Below are 16,622 nucleotides of genomic sequence, written 5' to 3' on the forward strand. Positions count from 1 at the left end.
TCATTATCGTTTTGCAAAGTTATATCGGACGAAGTTTACGTGTATGATCGATGCGTCGGCAATCGAAGCGGCGGCCATTGTGCCTTTCGGGGTTTCAACCGAATTGGGGGGTGGTTGGCAGCCGCCATGGGTTGTTCACATGTTCACATGTGGATGATGATGAGTGGAAAGCACGCGAAACAATCCCAAAACAAACCGGGCAAAGATATACAAAAGCAGCCAGAGGCTTGTGGGCTGGTGATTGCACAGGAGAGAACCAATAACGAATACAACAACCGACCACATCACAACAAGAAGATCCGAAACAATACATTATACGCACTGTTCGATAAAAATATTATTCCAAAACATCCATTGTGTAATTTTAGAGTTGCGCATTGTATGCTAACGTTGATAACGTCATTAATAGACAGCAAACAAACAAAGACGCAATTAATCCATGTTTTCACTGATATTTCAAGTACCTATTTTCTGGCACAACTCAATAATACCGGTGGTACGAAAATAAAAATTTATTGTCCTCGTAGTGAATGAGCGGCGGCGGCGCGCTGCTCTCATGTTATAATCCCGCCGTAAAAACGCAATAAAATCGCGCCGTTTCGAAAACTGCTAAATGACCCTAAAACGCGCACCGTAATCCACAGAAATCTGCACAAAGTGCCGAGGCGACGTACAGCGCACCAGTCTTATACGCCCGGAGGCGGCAATGCATTCATTGTAGGATTACTTAAATTTCGCGCATTCCGCAAATAAATGTGGTGTTAAGGCATGATTAAACTCAAAATCATGACGGTTTAATTGCGGTATCAAAAAAATAATCATAAAATTACATACAGGCGGCTATAATAGGTTTAAAGTGAGGTTAGGTCAGCGACGTTCTTGTATTTCGCGCGATTTTCGTCGAGAAACTGCAAAGTCCTGCAAAAGACGCCCAACGAAAGTTATATGCGTCTACAGCCGGCAACCGCCTCCATCGCCGTGTGCTGCGGTTGACACTTGGCGTCGCCACACATATTTTATTAATAAATTGCGTTGGCATTAATATTTGCGTTTAACGTCAGCTACAACTCTTATTCACGCCTAATTTATGAATAATAGAGTATAAATATTAATTTAAAATAAAATTTTTGGATAGTTACACAAATTTATACTCGTAGGCTTGTCATAACAGATGGCGCTGTGTCCAGTTTACATAGCGTGTTATGCCACTAGTAATCTGTTAATTTGTTTACTGCCTGTAATCCATCCGCAAACATAGCGCATGCGTACACATGTATAATGAGTAGCCTACTTTAGTCGTGCTGGTCGTTTTGTTTGCGATTCGTGTGTGTCGATTGTTGCACATTGCACACGTCATTTATCCTTCAAGTCCTTCAAGCACACTGGCAGTTCATTACCGTCCTTCGCAAACTGCTAATTTACAAATGTGTGTATCATTTGCATGTTGTTGCATGTCTGAGAGGCCGGCAACCCAACATACAATTGACACACTCGTGGTGTGATCGATTTTCATGCTGCGTGACAAAACATGTATCTGTGTGTGTTAGGATCAGATGATTGATCGCATTTCGCGCGTCAGCCATTTGAATTATTATAAATCTTGATATGGATACCCAGGGAAGAGACGAGGAAAACTCCGAATGAGCGAATGATTCGCATCAAAAAGCGTTGATTAATTAAGGATTGTTCTGCGTGGCGCGCACGAGCTCTTGTGTCGTTTGTTATTCAAATCATTCATTAATTATTCAAATCTGTTAATCCACACATCTATATATACATATTTGAATGCGGTGTGTGCAATATATATCTACCGAATGTTTAATAAGTTGTGGAGAAAAATTATAGAAAATAGAGTGACACCACAGTAGAAAATAGAAAAAGTTGTAGTGTGTTGCGTTAAGTAAAAACTTTCAAAAACGATCCGAGCGCTGGGCGTGATCTGCTCGAGTTTGTTCGGCGATGTCGATCTATTCAATTTTAAATCAATCCGCCCTTCGCTTTCAACCGATCCAAGCGTACAACTTTTGCGTTAAAGTTTTCCAATAAAAAGTTTCTGCTTTGTATCTTCGCGATGCACCAAATAGAAGTAGTGCTTTAACTCTGAAATTTACAAAAATTATAAACAGATTTTTTCTCAAAGCTGCAAATTTATAGATTATCCTGTATAAAAATGAGTTTGTTCATTACTTTATTATTTATGATTGCTTTGGGTTTAGGCGTTCATAAACTGTCATTATCTATCCCTTTAATATTGAACCAACCACATTGGGAATAGAGAATGCATAATAATAATGTGATTATGACCAAAATGAACAATTCGAGGGCTTTTGATTGAGTTTAAATGGATTACAACACAACCTACACTCAGTTGGGATATTAGTCAAATATGTGGCTTTAATAAAATTGATAGGTGTAATATTTTTATCCACTTCGCATTTTAAAAACAAATATTTCATTAATGATTTACATGCAAACAGTCGCATTAGTCTAAAACCAACAGCGGATAAAATTCAGTATTATATTCCAATATAATAACATAATAACCAGCTTATGATAAAATGCACGCAATTTTTTCCCCTGTTTTAAAACTCTTGCCAAGCACCAATTAAATCTCTGCGCTAGTAATTACGTGAAAATTGTGCTTCACTAACGCCGTTAATGAGAACAATAATGAACCAATTCAGAAAACAAAATCCACAAGCACGCACTTAAACGTCAGCAATAAACTAAAAACTATAAATCAATTATGAGCTCATTATAGAAAAGCGAAAATCTTTAAAGAAAAGAACAAAATGAACAAGGCGAAGTCATTTCGACGGTGTAGATCGTGTTGTTAATTAGTGGCAGCGGCAGAGGCAACGTTCATTGTGAAAACTATACACGCTCACACTCGACATACTCAAACATGGGACATACAGGCGAGCGATTGTGATAGGTTTTGTCGCTTGAATGTGGTCTATGTGTGTGAGTATGTGTTGTGTTGAAGGACTCCGACGAGACGCAAGTGTATATCGAGTGGGTATTGTGTTCATTTGTCACTGGCGGACAATGGCGGCCATTGTTTATGATGTGAACAGCGCGTCGCGGCAATCGCGGCCCACTTCAATCTTCGTTTTTTTTCCTGCGCGCGCGGGGAAATAATAGCCTAGCGAGGCAACCGCAGAATTGTGAATCCATGCGGAGGAATTTATACACACATGGGGCATTGGGGTGGTGTTAGACTCATTATGACGAAGGCAAACAGGCACTAGTGCTATTATTATTGAAATCACAATGAGAGTCTTAATGAAGAGCGTTTAATTATTTTTAAATTGAAAAATATGTTTAGAAATTATTTTGTTTGATGTAATTTAAGACAATTAATAAATCAACGGGCTAATAAAACGCTTCTGACGGTTCCAATTTACGCAAATTAAAGATGAACCTCTCAAAGTTCGAATTATGTACATTGTGGTGGCTGGCAGCAGGTCGCTGAAGGAATTTTCTTTGCCTTTGTTGACCGCAATCGCTTTGTGTCTACGAGGGACTCATTTGAGAACGGCGCTGATTAAAGCTGGACCTCATTTGTCGCTACTAGCATGATTTGGTTTGGTATGCTATAAATTAGCGTACGGGTAAAAGCTAATATTATTGCAATTTTAAAACTAAATTAAAACATTTCTAAATAAACATTTGTTTGCGTTTGTAACGCTTATGAGTAGTTTTTCGTTATGTAAATTACGCTGTTTACTTTTCTTTTTAATTAAAAACTTTTCCGCACCATTTGTTCGCGACATGCGAGCCGCGCGCGCGACTTCAAACCGTGTGCCCGATAATATTTCACTTGCGATTCGACGCACATATGTTAAACCATGCCGGAGGAAAATAACGAAAAACACATTAATATCGTTAATGGAGAGTGCATATATGTACATTCACATATGGAAAGGCGCGCGCAAAAGTTGGAATAATAAATTCGGCGAAAGGAGCGAAAATATCTCGCCGGCTGGAAAATGCGAAACGGCAAACGAACGGCGGAAGGCCAAACCAAACAAATGATATTAACGCGCATGAAAGGCATATGCGTTCATAAATTAATGAAAAATTTACTCGTTTGTCGGGGAATTGAGCAATTAAATTAACCGAAATTAAAGTAAATTAAATTAATAACATGCAACCCTCAAAAATATTTGTTTTTTACGTCTACCAACTAAATTTAGGTAATTTCAGTTTTATTTTTATCAGTGAGCGTCAAAGTACGTTGTTTATTTTTATTTTTACGCGTCTCGCATTCGTATTTATCCATTTTATTCCCGTTCGATCTGAGGCGTTTTTACGACGCGCGATTCATGCCCGGAATATATTAAAACAGTCCATACATGAATTCATATTTTTTATTCATTCGAAAAGTTCCGACGTATGTTCGGTGTTGCGGCGGTTGCACCGCGGGTAATGCACTGGGCGAGAAGCAGGACGAGGATGAGTGCGAGGACGAGGAGTTAGGAGGCAATTTGCCAGATTGCGATGCGTGGCGGAAGTAGCAACGAGCGAGCGAGTAAATATCGCGTACAGAGTTTTGCCTTTTTCACCCTCAACGGCCGTGTGTGTGTGTGGAGAAATAGGTAATACGTCAGAAATGAAGTGTAAATTTTTATGAATATCGTAAATCACGAGCTGTTACACCCTGGCACGGAACCGCCAAAAGTCATATCGGAAAATAACATGTTAAATGCATAAAATTTGTTTTTAAGATAAATACCACGCAAATATTGGCGATAAACAAGAATTAGTACATATGAAATCCAAAAATGTAACTGTTAAACATGTAATATAAAAAATTTACGATTATTTGACGATTTTGATTAAAACCGTTAAAAATTTAGTTCTGCGCTGTTTTCAGCAAGAAACTAGTTTGAATATTATGGAACTTTGACTGTAATTTTCCTGCTTTGATATTTATGAACATAACGAATCATAATTTGCTTTTTTATTATTTACTTTTGTTATTATTTGTTGATGCATGCAGCATGTTTGGTCCTCCGCGTTCACCGAATTGGAATTCATAGCCAAACCCGCGCCCGCTCGCATGCACAAAACGCGAAAGAATGGAAGAAAAGTGGCTCGAGGGCAAACAGCGCGCGCGAGGGCGCCACGAAAGGAATATCTACGAGCTGACTAACAAATAGAACTAACTCAATTACTTCTCTGCGTTCGATAGAACGAACGAATGGCGAAAAGTAAGAAACACATTTTCTCGAGTTTCGACGTACTGCGCGCATGCAAAAGCAAAAAGAAACTATCACGCACAAAACATAAACCCGCTTAGAAATGGCACAAAACGTATTTAAAAAGTCGGAAAAAAAGCGTCTTGTATTTTGAGAAAACATTTTAACGGAAAAAGCACTAGCACTCCGGTGTAAAATATTGTATGCTTTAACAACTCGCTCTCGCTCTAAAATGCTAATAGTAATTGCAAAAAATCCGTTTGAAATGTAAAATTTCAAGCGCGCACATTGCGAAAATACGCGAAACGTTGACCTCGATCAAAACATGCAAATTAATCAGGCCATTGTGCATTGTTCGCGGTGTTCATTTTGCGCAACGTGCGCATTATTCACTTGCTGCTTTTTTTCAACTCTGTCTCGTTGCACAATTCACTCTGAAAATTACAAGAGTGTAAACCCTTTTCCATTTGGTGACTTTATTTTGCTAGAAAGTGGACGGCGGATTCAATGACTTTCGTAAAGTTGCAAACTTTTCGCCTCTGCCATTGCACACAAATTGATTTCAACACGCGACAATCAACAATAACAGTGTTTGTCTTGCGGGAGTAGGAAAAACAACTTCAACTTCTTAAATGCCGAACATTATCAACTCGCAGGAATCGTTATGAATGTTTTTCGTTGCTTACGGAAGAGAATGTTAAAGAGAGCGCAAACTTAGCACATAACCTATTTTATTCTCCTTAGAACTTGAAAATAAGAGGTGTAAAAGTAAATTATTTTGATTCAAAATTTCTTTTCGCCAAAAATTATTTATTTATGTTCTATAAGATAATTTTTGTATGTACAGACGCAATTTTAAAACACTGGTAAAAACTCATGCGAGTTATCCTAGATAAATGTTTATCCGCAATGGAGTTACTTTTTTTTTCTGGCCCCCTACACGTGTTGGTCGCGTCCAGTCTGCTATTTTTTCTTCTTTGCGCTTCTGTTTCCACGCTTTCCTCGTTTTCCCCAGCGTCGCATCGTCATAATTAGTGCTGTCACAATCCATCCCTTAACCTCCGCTCGCTTTTGTACATTTACATTTTTTGCTTTTAGATTATCCAGACGTTTAGTTATTTATTTTGTTGTTATCTGTTTTTTTTTTTCATTATTTTATTTTTCGTATATGTGAGGTTATGTTATTTGGGGTTAGATTTATTTGATACATCCAGGGTGAAAAATTGTACAACCATTTGTTTCTTTTGTACCGTATGCGAAATGTGAGCGCATGTAATGTTATTTATCTTCTTTTGCGGTTGTCAATCGGAAAGTGTCAAGAAAATACGTTATACGAATGTAACTAGAACAAGAGGTGCAACTGACAGATCATTTCCTACAATGCTAAATTTATAGACATTGAAATTGCATTTTTTGAGAATTTAAATATGGGACACAAGGGTACAATAGACAATTTTGTATAGATACAAACTGAAAATTGAACGTAAAGAGTTTATTCAATTTTTAACAACTGAAAAAGTTTGTATAAATTTAACAATTATTCTGTCATCGTTGGCGATACGTTTATCTTAAAATTTATAAGCTTGTGCCATCAATACATCAATAATAAAGCCATTACTGTTGGCCCGTTAATAAATAAAAAATCCAATATCCTTCTCTTTCGTCTTTCGGTGGCCTTTCTTTCCTGAGCCCGAGTTTGCCTCGGATATCGAATTATTAAGTGTATTGGAATACGACGAGTGTTTATGGCACATAACTTCTGCGCGATGATGGATATTAATGAACATAACCGGAAGTTCCGGCATTCCGGACGAGCCCGAGAATGCCTTACACAATTTCGCCTCTGATAACCAAACCACCTTCGATGCCGTAGGCTTACATTTACAAGATGGCTGCATGCAAGAGCTCATACCTTACGTCATATTTCTCATGCTTGTCTGGTATAGGGTATGGGTTGACTGCATTCGGGATTTGAGATTTTGGAACTTGAATTATCGCTGATATTTGTAAATTTATTTTAATTTTCTAATAATAATAATTCTTAATGCCAGAGTAAAAAATGAAATTCAAATTGTCTCGTTAGTCTTGGAATTAAGAGGAAAAAAATGGATTATTTGATATTTTACCTTTAGCATCCAACCCGCTTAACTGAAAATATTAGTTCTGATGGTATTGGTGTTCGTTAGTCGCTTCCGTCCGCTGGAAAAAGGTTGAACGTTGAACGTTTCCGGCGTTCATCTTTCTACCTCTAATTTTTGTTTATATTCCATCAAAATTTTCGATTGCGAAGCCGGCGAAAAACGTCGTCGAAGCAAAAGCTCGTTCTGACGGCCGAGGGGGCTTCGTTAAATCCTTAACAAAGCAGCTCCGAAATTCCATTTATAATGAACTTGCGGTATAAGCAAACGAACTGCAGCCTGCACGATTTGATACTCGGCGCTCTGTCTTTATCTCTTTTATCAAAATGAAACAAAAACCTTTCTGATACAAAGTTTAATCACACAGTGAGGTAAATGCTCGTTTGGTGTGTGTGTGTGTGAGTGTATGTTCAGGACGTCTTTAAATACAAATCCAACACTAAATCCAACCGAGCTGGAATTTAAATTCCGTTGTAAGGTATAATAACATTTTTGGTTAGACTACCATCGTTCATGCTTACACCAATTATGTATGTTGCCATTGTGTCCTCTTCATTTCGCTCCGGGTGCGTTCTGTGGGTGTAGGTGTGCGCGGGCGCGGTCGTGGTGTATTCATTCGGCATTGTTGCCGCTGAAGAGGACAAAGTGCGGAAATCGACAAATATTTGTCGTTCAGAAATTGCCCAATTGCGGGAGCCGCGCGCAGCGGGCGGCTCGAAATTAATGTTCAACATGACAAAAACTGCCGGGCACAAACAAACGCGAAAAAATGAATATCAGCGGATTGACGATGACAATGTTTTAATAATTTCTTCATTTTACACGGTAATATTTGCGCAATGTCACGTTTTGCGCCACAATGGGGCAATTTCATGAATTTTTTGATTTGGTTATTGTTACAGCTAATCTAAACATTCTCGCCATAAAAACGCAATTTAAAAACTAAAAACTGGTACAAATTACTTCCAAATTTAATATACTTAATGCCCATGAGGATTATACAAAAATTTACACTGAATTTTAATTTGATTAAAAATGTTGTACGAGTACATTGGAATAATTTCCAAACGAGCACAAGTGGAAATAATTTGTCGCCAATGATATATTTAATAATATATCGCTCGTGATTATGAATATTTGAACATTTGAGCATAATGAGCGCCCATTGTGCGCGCGTTAATATATCGTGATAATGGATGAAAATAAATAAATATTAACGTCGGATCGATTTACGGCCAGTGGGTTTTAAATCAGACATAAATTAACCAATACGCTGAGGACCTAGGTGGTGGTAGTAGATAATAATTGCTAATTTGAGACTCTTTTCCATCGCTATTGTTAAATCAAACACATTTATTTGGATTGGATATTTACAGCAGCAATAAATAATAAATTATGAAGAGTTGAATACTAAACTTTATACACTTAAAAAATAATTTTGAGTTGTTCAGTTGAGTAGTTTGCATACTGCTTATTTTTTTGTTGTATTTTTTTGTGTCGTTGCTGGCGGGCACGTACATGAATATTCAATTACAATTTATAATTGCACCTAGGATCATGGACGGACTCTGCGTTTGTGTTTTTAGTATTGCGCCATGCCAACAATAACAAACGAATATATTGCGAGCGTAGAATACGCAGAATAATAATAAATACACCAATGAACCATTCAATTACCCAATTGTTTTTTTATTGTAATTTTCTTAGATAAAATTTTGTGCATAAAAAAATCAAACCGCCAGCATACACGCGTTAAAAATGTACGATGAAATTGAAAAAGATAATCTCGAGAGAAATTCCCCGATGCGCAGGCCTCCAAATTATTCAAACTCCGCTCGACGCGCGGCGCCTCCACCATCGCCGCACGGAACATAAATTATTACCGCCAGCGTTTTGCTTATTTTGACTCGAGGCGTAGGTAACGCAACCATGACGCGCCCACCGAGAGAGCCATTCGATCAATTTTTTTAATCTAATAACTTGATTTGTACGCTGTGTGCGGCTTTGCTTCTCGTGAAATATGTATTTATTGAAATGATGTATTAAATCCGCCCAGGCCAGAGAAAACAGATGAAACTCGCGTATGCGGCGACTGAAGCAAGCAGGGAAATAAAAAAATACTCTGATTAAATGTCACGCTCGAATAATTCGTTTTAAATGTTTAATTCGTGTGCGAAATTTGCCGGAAACGCAAATAGGATGGAAAGAGTGTGAGAAGCAAAACGCATTTTTCGATGTTTGCGCACACACGAATGAAAGCGATTTATCGCGATGCCTGTCATCCAATCCGGTTGCCGCTATTTTCTATATTAGCTATTATATTATTAGCAATGGCTCGGCGTCACGCCGATGCTCGTTTCAATTTCGCGTTGCGTTAAATCGAATTTGCATATGAAATAAACGCACGCGAGACGTAAATTAATTAACATTTTTAAATAAACAACGCGGGAGCACCAAACAAATGAATCCGGGTTTTGCCAGTTGCATGCCATTTGTAAAAATGATGGTTTGTTTTATAAAATATCGTGTTATGTGGCATGGAGATAAATTATTGTCATGGTTTAATTGACTAAGCAGGACAAATTGTACACGCGGTTGGATGACAATATTTAAATGTAAACTAGGAGCTGAAATCTGCTATTTTTACAAACAAACAAATGCAGATAATTAAAATATAACTACAATGAAGTCAAAAACAGAAAGAATTTTGCTATAGCTTTAAAAATGTATTTTTATTTTTATTTTTCTTTAACTGTGTTACGTGTGAAGTATAAAAGGGTTGTGAGCAACCCATTTTACTCGTACGTTGGGTTGCCTACCTTTGGTGTAATATTTAAAAGCATTAACCTTAATTTTAATAATTACATGCGTATACAAAGTTGTCAATTACAAATGTACAAATGTTTGCCGACAAGCAATTAGGAAATTACATTTCAAATTATAGACGCGTGCATTATCAATATTTATTCATCCTTGAATCGAATCTCGGGTGTATTAAAACGCACCAAACCGCCATCAATTTTATATGCTCGCGCGGCGTGCGCGCCAAACGTCAGGTAAATCAATTACGCGAAAGTGGAAAGCCGCCCGGACCGATGCGCGCGATTGAATCACGTTATAAAATAATAATTACGGATAATACCGCCATCACAGCATGCGCAGCCCGCACAACTGAAACGAAATTCGAAAATACTGACACATCACGTTTATATAACGAAATACCTATGTAGATGAAAAGGTCTGTCACAGTGCCGATAGAAAGAATTAGGTCAACGTCGTTATAACGTTATTAAATAACATCAAAACCGATTCCGTTGTTCGGAAAATGACTGATGCTGCTCGGGTATAGAGAGTTTTTTTTTTCGATGATGACATGTCATTTGCATACGAACATGAGTCGGAGTCCGTTATGTTTAAACGGGTAAAGTTTAAAACGAATGCATAAATTCGTACCCTGCCGTCAGACTTTATGACACTGTGACATCATTGATGGAAACCGGCGTCGACACAGCGGTATGAATATGCAATGAGTACTCGCAACGCATCTTCGGCTTTAATGTTTCATTCGCGATTGGAATTTTTTCAGTATGTGTGTGTGTGTCACAGGGGTTTTTGAAATGAATAGTTCAACAGGTTTCAGCGCGATTAAACTTTATCGTAGTCAATTTGACTTTTGATAAACTAAAAATGTGTCTTGTAATAAATTCGTCAAAAGCGTTCTTTTTTAATTTGTGACCTAAAGGTTAGACCTGATAACGCTGGCATGATTAATACCAAAAATAATTTCGCAAACATTGTTCGCCGCTGTTTTACTTCTTGTGAAAAACGACTAAAAACCCTTGGCCATGTCCAATAAATCCCAAGTTTCCTATCTCTAACATAGCATACGCTGTAACCTATACAAACTCAACATAACCTATACTAACAACGGTCGCCGCTAAACTGAACATAACCTCAACTCTAGAAGCTAGCAAATCTGCATATCTGTACATTTCGCGTGCGTTTGTACGAATCCGCTCTGGCTCGCGCGCGCTCGAAGAGTTATGCCGCTGGTATGACCTACAAAACCTACAAAACATGTCACACGACGCCGTATTTTTTCCGAGTTTGCCCAGCGCCGGGTTTGTAAAGCATGTTTGACACGCTCGGTAAAAACGAGCGATATTCATCGTTCGTCCCATGTGCGAGGCACGTTTAACTCGTCTCCATCGTGTTCTGTTCAAACATGCTTTTTCATTACGAACATGTCCGCGAGCTAAAGGTGGGCTTGGTCATGAATGCGCACCAAGTCCAGGATGCGAACAAGGGATGAAGCGAGGATGAGCGGCGGACAGCCGAGCAAAGCGTCTTGTTTATGCATTTTGCGTCTGGCTATAAATTCCTCTAATTACTTGCTATTACGTTTCTTGCATGCATAATTGTTACGACGGGCGGGGGTTTAACATGTACACACGTTTTTATACAGTGCAATAGGTAAATTGTAGAATAAAATAACAAAAAATAACAAAATTACAAAAGCAGCAATTATTTTACTTTAATTTAATTTAAATCAATTGTTTTTTCACTGGATGCGCATGCGCGAAATGCTTAAACTAGAAAAATCATATTTTTAATACTTTGTGGAATATTATAGCTGTAATATGCTTTCTTTTATAACATGATTAATGATAACTAAGCGAAAACGTAATTTACACCTTGATTAGACTTGATCGGCTTTGACTGGCGCACGTTTCGGAAAATTGAGCTCCGATTTGAGCCAGAGGCGCATCTCAATTAATCGAATCGGAAACGCAGCGCTGAAATGCGTTAATCCGCAAGCCGCGCTCCGGATCGTTTCGTGCTCAACCCTGCATGCTCAGCACCTGAACACCATCAACCCCCTAACACCCACATACTCGCTCACAATCGCTTTCAAACCAATTCGCATCGTAACAAAGCGTCACTAACTTACTCAAAGGGCTGCAATGCGCGTGGGTGTCGGTGAATGCAGGCGGTTGGTTGGTGACCAACCCCCAATTGTTAGTCGGCGTGCGAATCAAATTTAAATACGCGCGCGTCGGGCATCGGTAATAGTAAATAATAAATCGAAGCTCGTGGGCGCGCAGGAACTAATTGTTAGTCGGGCTAGAAAGCCATTAGGGGATGATTTATATAACAATCGGTAATGCATTATTAGCTGCTATCCAATCCGCGGGCGTCGAACTTCGATATCTCGACCGAGGCTGGAAAATGGAAAATTCGCACACCCGGATGTGCCATTGCTAATACACTGATACTATACATTCACAGGGGTGGTCATGTCAAGTACGGACCGAACGTTTTGTCGGCCCGGACGCGTGATATATTAATGCTAATTTATTAGCAAAATGTAATTGTTGCAATGAATCACCGCTTGTTACCACACAAACTGGTTTTGTTACCAATATTACAATCCTGTTTAATTTACCCCTGCAAAGTTTTATTAGTTATTTTAAGCTATGAATAAATACAGCGAGTTGTATTTAATTCATGGCTCTTGCACTGATTGTATTCATCTTAATCTTCGTATCCAATTTCAAGTGGTTCTCATCTTCATCTTCTTTCCGTGCCAAGGGTTGATCACCGTGAAAACTTAAGGGCTGCGCACGCCTGGTGTCCTACACGCGGCGCGGCAGCGAATACATGCAATTACGACAAATGCTTCGCGAACTATTTCGAAACTTTCCAGATGTTGCTCTTCAGCATTGCAGCGTTGAGAAGAGTGAGCGGAAGTTGCCTCTCTACTGCGTTTCCGGTAAAAGTAGAACTGTTACAGAATACAGACAGCAGTTGGAAAGGATGGCGATGGCGTTGCGTGTTGTGCAGCTACTTTTCGGTGCTTTCCGATTGTGCTCAGCAAATGAAGACAAGCAACATCAGCTGCATCAAGTTTTACGCTAAGCGTTAATCTTGATTGTTTTAAGTGCATACTTATTTAGAAAAATTTCATCGCTTTAGTTGTAAATATCAATTTTATTGGTGTTTGGTGTCGGGAGTCTGGTCTTCGTCGTTGGTTCTTCCACAGTTTACATTTTTTCTTTGGCACGTCGGCACTTTTGCGCAGTTTCCGTAGTTTTTACGGCCGCAACTCGTAAAAGCAAGTCTTCTAGCCACCACGAGGTAGTTTTCGCCCTATGGTGATAGGTACGATTTGGTCATAAACATAAATTGTACATTTTAAGCTCTAAAAACAAAAACAAAGCGATTTTGACGCGACAACAACGTCTTTTGAACTTGATAATAACTTGCGCTTGAAAGCCAGCCGTAATTTAATCTGTGTAATAAATAGAAATCGATTATAATCCTTTGAGAGTCACTACTTAATTACAATCTACGTTTTCATTAAACATCGAGAGAGTGTTCGGCGTGAAGCGTGATAGATGGGATACGATTTAAGGCAAAGAAAGCGTAAAATAGAAAGGAAGACGCCGACGGCGGCGACGCCTGGCGTGCGAATTTTAATCTAGATTTTAATTGAAAACTATATTCCTCCGGCGCAACGCTCGCACGTGCAAATTCACGCGAGTTTAATGTGAGCCGCACCTTTTAAAAGCTCGTCGTGTGCGCTTAATGACGCTTGAGACTGAAAATAAATTTCGTATAAAACATCCTTAAAACCGTCATATACATGCTACCTTTATTTACCACTCTCTGGCTAAACTCAAAGGTTTAAAGTATTAAATAATTCACAACATGCGCTTTTATATTTGTATTAATTACGGTTTTGAAATACATTTGGAAAAGTTAGACTTTCTAATGGACATAATTTTTGCTCAAAATGATGATTAGTATGATATTTTTACTTTTGTAAAGACAAAATGATACGAAATGCAATTTTTTATGTTTGTTAATTATTTCTTTTCTTTTGAATAAATTCATAATTCCATCAATGTTGGCAACATACAGAAAGAAAACTAGTTGCAATATTGCTTTGACTTTGAAGTTGTCTTTTTCCATTATAGACAACAATATCGTTTTTCATATTCGTTTGCAGCGTTATTTTTTGCGCTCCTCAAAGGCGTTGAAAAGCGCACAGAACTGAAGAGTGAAACACTCAAACACGCAAAACGAGAAGACGCGCTACTAGCTCATGGAAATTTGCACAAAACCGGAAACTGGAAACGTCCGCGCTCGTTCGATGCCGGCTTGATGCCCGCCGAGTAAGAACAAACAACTCTTTTAACATGATGCATTTAATTACGCTGAAAATATACTTTGCGCGTGTTTACTGAACAAGAAAAAAAGGTATGACATATTATAAAACCGGAAAACATCATTATTATATTTTAATTAATTACAGTGTAACAATATTTTGGATTTTAATTGGGCGTTGATGAGACTTTTTGATCCAACATTTTCGGTTCAAATAATTAAGTTTTGCATTGAAATATTAATGGTTTTGTTGGTTTGATTCGTTGGCACAAGTGAACATTTATTTTATCGTTAGACGTTTAACTGCCGGGCGCGGAAGCAACCAATCCGCAATAAATTTATTATACGAGTGCAATAAATATTTCCCATTGGTTTATATCAAATTTATCACAATTTTACGTTTTAATTGCTTTTCGACACACTAAAAATATCAAAGACTAGCATTTAAAAATGTTAATAATCCTTGTTGATATGATTAATAAATTTGCACAACCTACATTTATGAATTGGTGCTATAAACATGTTTTTGATGAGTTTTCTGATTTAACAACTACCTATATGCGTGGTCCGCAATATACTCATCGAAATCTACCATGTTTGGGTTGTGGAGTGAGTGGGTGTTGGGCTGTCGACGTTTTTGCAATTTTACAAAATTGCACAAATCGCGAACCGATCGCGGAATGCATCACACGGGAGGAGATGCGATTGGATGCGGCGCACGATTCGATCGAACACGATTCGATCTGATGAATAAACGGAACCAACTCTCCCCGATGTGTATTAACGAATTTTACGAGTTTTCATATTTCATGTAGCCGGCAACTCGTACCTCATGGGAGAAATACTAGATAAGCTTGTAATAAACCCAAAATAATTTTACGTATTTAAAAATATTTTTTTATATAAAAACCACTAAAAAAACCTTAATTTAATAATAGTTATGAAAAAATTTCCTGAGAGAAATTTTATGTATTTTTTTTTGGGGTTGAAGGAAAGTAGAAGAAAGGTGAAAGCAATTCGTCTTAGTCTTGGTTGAGTTTGCGGTCAGCTTGACCTTTGAGAACCTTTCCGCTGAACAAACACAGGTCTTCCATCAGTTATCCTTGAGATTTCCCACCTTGATACAATATTGAACTACTTTTTCCACTTGTTTTAAATTTGTTTGTATTTTTACCTAGCAAACTCAAGAGCAACGCGTGTATATAAAATCCTATAACCTCAAAATCTATTGCCTGCCTCAAGGGAGAGGTTATTTTATTTCAGAGGCAATTTAATCCCGAAATATAATAATTGAAATCCTGATTTCAGTCTCTAAGTGCAAGAGAGCTTGTTTCCAATTTCGTCGACGTTCCCGTTGTTTGCCGCAGAATATATATCTATCTATATTGATTTTATAGTTAGTGGTTTAATTTGGCATTCGGGAGTCGACGGCAAATGCTGCGACACCATCATCGCTCGCGGGAGTCGTGCAATGGTGCAATGAACTTAATCTAACGGCAGAATGCGATATGACGCTTTAAATATCAATCCGGATCTCGTTCGAGATGACTCGGATGACTATCATTGCTCGGATCAGTAGACTCGCTTGAATTGCACGCTGTGAAGCGTTAAATTAGATTCAAACCGAATTAGAAATGAATTTATATTAGTCACAAAGTCATAATATAAACGTAACCATTTTTATTACGATTTCTATCGATATAGTTAAATTTGTTGATGGCGAACTTGTAAATTAGCTTCCAAGATCAATCTCAAAGTTGTAGTGATGCATCTTGAATGCGAAACTAATTAAACCAAAGGATTTGATCTAAGTTGTACGAACATGGAGTATGTGGAATTTCTGCGAATAGCACACGTTTGGAAATTGAGCGATGGAATGAATATATAGTCAATGTGCATGTTCTATCTCGTTGCGGCGCGTTTGTGCCTGGCAGCAGCGCTAATAAGTTCCGGCCGACGTCGTGCGAGCGTCTACGTTAGTTAAGTTTAGCGCAGAGGACGAAACGTGGAAGGATACGCCGGAGGCGGTTCTCGACCCGTCCGCTAGTGCTGCCCGCAGGTGAAGCCGCATTGTCGACGCGGCCGCCGGAAGTGGCCATCGCGTCGCCGG

The 16,622-nt window shown here is 38.4% G+C and overlaps 1 protein-coding gene across 1 annotated transcript in view; it reads right to left on the reverse strand.

Annotated features, from left to right (window-relative positions):
* The window catches only part of LOC135795859 (neuroligin-4, Y-linked-like), a 117,045-nt gene that overhangs the window by 22,253 nt on the left and 78,170 nt on the right, over positions 1-16,622 (reverse strand). The window lies entirely within an intron of this gene.

Source organism: Atheta coriaria, unplaced genomic scaffold (genome assembly GCF_025399875.1).
Source record: "Atheta coriaria isolate IRGN ID8LTWV9N9 unplaced genomic scaffold, Caltech_Dcor_3.1 hic_scaffold_7_pilon, whole genome shotgun sequence".
NCBI lineage: Eukaryota > Metazoa > Arthropoda > Insecta > Coleoptera > Staphylinidae > Dalotia > Dalotia coriaria.